Raw genomic sequence first — 4,103 nt, 5'->3', positions numbered from 1 at the left:
CCTTCCAGTAGCTGGAACTACAGGCGCGCGCTACCACGCCCAGCTGATTTTTGATTTATTGTAGAGATGAGGTCCCGCCAAGTTGCCCAGGCAGGTCTCGAACCCGCGGGCTCAGGCAATCCACTCACCTCAGCCTCCCAAAGGTGCGGGATTACAGGCTGAGCCACCGAGCCCGGCTGGTAAAATTATTTTCATAACAAGATTTTTTTAAACACGTGCTCAAAATTCTGTGTTATTTTTCTTTGTCTCCTGTCTTTTGCATACATCGCATACATCTTTATGTTATTGATATGATGGGATGTATATAATCAAATTTTTTTGATGATTTTGTTCAGTTCTGTGTTCTTCAGTTTTTCTAGTATGAAACATTTTACAACCATATGATACTAAACTGATAGAGTGTAAAATGTGTTTGAAATTCATGCTGTAGTGCCAGTTGCATAATATTCTGTCTAAATGACTGTCCGATAGCCTATATAATTGAGAGAGATGTTACTTAAAGTAAAGGCTGATCACCTCTAATCTGAAAATCTAGAATTAAAAATGTTCTAAAATTGGAAATATTGTGAGCAGTGACATGATGCCGTGAGTGGAAACCTCCACACCTGACCACATGGGATGGATCACAGTCAAAACGCAGGCACAGAACAGTTTATTCGGCATCCTAAGGGAAAAGTGGTTCTCCCAACTCCCTTTAGCTTTTTTTTTTTTTTTTTGAGTTGGAGTCTCACTCTGCTACCCAGGCTGTAGTGTAGTGACACGCTTATGGCCACTAATCCTCATCCTGCTGGGCTCAGGTGATCCTTCTGTCTCTTCCTTCCAAGTGACTGGAACCACAGGCATGTGCCACTATGCCCAGCAATTTTTTAGATCTATTGTAAAGACAAGGTCTTGCCAAGTTCCCAGGCTGATCTCGAACCCACGGACTCAGGCAGTCCTTTTACCTTCGCCTTCCAAAGTGCTGAGATTACCGATGTGAGCCACTGCCCCGGCCTCCCTTCAGCTTTTGCTATAGCTTTTCCACACATACTCAGATTCTCCCGCAAGCATGCACACAAAGAGTAATCAAATGGCGTGTGTGCAGACTGGGTGTACCAACAGCAGGTTCTCCACAATGTCCCACTCAGGACCAAAACCTACATCCATTACTTGTGGTTTTTTGCTGCTTCTCTGCTGTGATGTAAAGATATTTTTGAAAATTTCAGAAAACCTGCATGTATCCCTATGGATAGCAGTGACCAGAAAAAGAGGAATTTGTGTTTTCCTTTAACACAGAAGTCAAGCTACTGGAGAAACTAGACAGTGGTCTGTGAAACATCTTAGAGAAGAGTGTGATGTTAGCATGACCACCATATGTGACCTGAAGAAACAGGAGAATGAACTGTTGAAGTTCTGTACCTAGAGTGATGAATGGAAGTAAATGGATAATAGAAAACCACTGCATGGAGCAAAAAAAATCCTCAATTATATATTGGAAGATTGGATCCGTCAGCTGATGGAGTGAACATATGCCACTTAAAAATGCTGATTATAAAACAAAGATCTATCAAGATTTGCTGATACTGAACTGTGAATATTCCACAGGCTGGTTGTAGACATTTATGAAAAGACACAACGTTAATTAAAGATTGGGGGGCGGTAAGCATCTGTATGAAGCAGCAGAGAAGTTCATTGAGTCTGCCAAGGTTTATCACTGATGAAAATCTAAACAGGTCTATCACACTGATAAAACATCAACATCGTTTGTTTAGTTTTGAGTCAAGATCTCATTCTGTCGCCAAGGCTAGAGTGCAGTGGTACAATCAGGACTCACCACAGCCTCAACCTTCTGGGTGCAGGCTATCCTCTCACATCAGCCTCTCGAGTAGCTGGGACTACAGGCATACATCACTATGCCTGGCTAATTTTTTTTATTTTTTTCTTTTGTAGAGACAGGGTTTCACTGCTGCACTCACAGGGTCTGCACTCCTGGGCCCAAGAAATCCTCTCACCTCCTTCTCCCAAAGTGCTGGGATTATAGACTTGAGCCACTGCCCCTGGCCTGTTTTGTGGGACACTGCCCTAGAAGGACACTGACCGCCCCTACAGGAATTAAGGATGCCAAGGAGAGAATAACTGTGCTAGCATGTGCTAATGAAGCAGTCATGCATAAGTGTAAACTTGCTGTGATAGGCAAAAGCTTGCATTCTCACTGCTTTCAAGGAGTGAGTTTCTTGACAGTCTCTTATTATGCTAACAGAAAGACAAGGATCACCAGGGGCATCTCTTCGGATTGGTCACACGTTTTGTGCCAGTGCTCACTACAGTGATTACAACTGCAATGTTTTGTTATTTCTAGACAACTGTTCTGCTCATTCTCCAGCTGAAATTTTTACCAAAATTAATGTTTATGCCATGTGCTTTCCTCAAGTGTGACTTCATTAATTCAGCTACGTGACCAAGGAATTCGAAGCTCCATGAGGAGTAAATATCAAAACACAGTTGTGGAGCAGTGTGCTAGCAAAAGCTAGTGGATGTGTAGGTGTGGAAGGGTTTCAGCAGGATGAAGGATGCGGTTGTCAGGGCTCGGATCTCAGTGACTCAAGGCGTAGTCGTGCGAGCCTGGCGCAACCTTCGACCTGTAGCTGTGTTCCGTGATGATGATAAAAGTGGTGATTTTGAAGGATTCTTATGTCAAGTGAGAGAAAAGTAATGTCTGGCCTCCTTACATATGCAAAAACATACCTTAAGAGTTCATCAGTAAGCTGGCAGAAGTAGATAATGAAGTGTTTAGTATTCATAATGAGACTCCATTTGTTCCTTAACTGAGGTGAAATAGCTGAAATGGTTCTGAATCAAGGTAATTGTGAAAACAGTGAAGATGAAGATGACATTGTTAACACTGCAATAAAAGTGCCTGCAGATAACATGTTCAAAATGTTTGATGGACTTCTTGAAGGACTAGCGATGTTCATTCATTACCAAAAAAGAAATTGTGCCTGTTTATAAAAGCACAGAGAGACTTGTAAGACAAAAACTATTTTAATGGGGCAGATGACTCTGGAGGAGACATTTTAAAAAGGCATCCAACAGAATGTCTTTTCGTCCTTGGAGGAGCCACCTTCCGACCCCTCAGCTGTGTCTACTGTTTCTTCTTTCCTAAAAAAGGAAGGGAAAAAAGAGTATACAGTAACCTTTTAATGAAAACACCGCATCTGAAGATAGAGATGCAAAACCTGCTGCTTATTGTTGCTTTTGTTTAATAGCTTACGCAGGTATTTTGGTGCCGGTGTTACGCTGCTTAGTTACTTGGAACACACTTTAGTTTTTCATAGTTTGAATGCTATGTCATGCTTCTAAGTGCTTATGTGGGAATAAGTGTAGGAAAACGATTGCTTATCAGCTATATAACAATTCAGACTCAGAAATGATGGAGATGTTACACAACCACAGATTGAACACTTGGGTGACTGAGATAGTAACACCTTTATTTGCTGATGAAATGTATACATTACATAAATGAGTTTGGGTTTAGACTTGGGTCCTATCCTCAAGATATCTCATTATGGATATGCAAATATTCCAATATCTTTAAAAAATTTAAAAAGCTGAAACATTTCTGATCCTACACATTTCAGCTGAGGGATGCTCACCCTGTAACTCGTGGTATATTTTACCGGTTTACCCAAGATGCCTTATTTTAACTGTTAGGTGTATGTTATTATTTTAACTGTTAGGTATATGTTAGCTTTATTTGTACTAGTGTCACTTACTATAGAGCACTACTTTCTTTCTTTTTTTTTTTTTTTTCTTTGCGCTCCCACAGTGGGAGGGGACCTGAAAGAGGTTGCCCAGGACACTACTTTGAATTTAATCTTTTCCTTAAGATTGACTGGGCCAGCCGGGCTCAGTGTCTCAACCTGTAATCCCACTCCTTGGGAGACTGAGGTGAGTGAATTACCTGAGCCCGTAGTCTCGAGACCCGCCTGGGCAACTTGGTGAGACCTCATCTCTACAATAAATCAAAAAATCAGCCGGGGGTGGTAGCGCACGCCTGTAGTTCCAGCTACTTGGAAGGCTGAGGCGGAAGGATCACCAAAGCCCAGCAGGTCAAGGCTGCAGTG

At 41.9% G+C, this 4,103-nt stretch overlaps 1 protein-coding gene across 2 annotated transcripts in view; it reads left to right on the top strand.

Moving 5' to 3' along the window:
* Positions 1-4,103, top strand: part of NSD1 (nuclear receptor binding SET domain protein 1) — a 136,857-nt gene that overhangs the window by 65,379 nt on the left and 67,375 nt on the right. The window lies entirely within an intron of this gene.

This window comes from Carlito syrichta, unplaced genomic scaffold, assembly GCF_000164805.1.
Source record: "Carlito syrichta isolate Samal-C Ts95f unplaced genomic scaffold, Tarsius_syrichta-2.0.1 Scaffold145531, whole genome shotgun sequence".
Lineage (NCBI taxonomy): Eukaryota > Metazoa > Chordata > Mammalia > Primates > Tarsiidae > Carlito > Carlito syrichta.
This window is presented reverse-complemented; position numbering and strand designations above follow the sequence as displayed.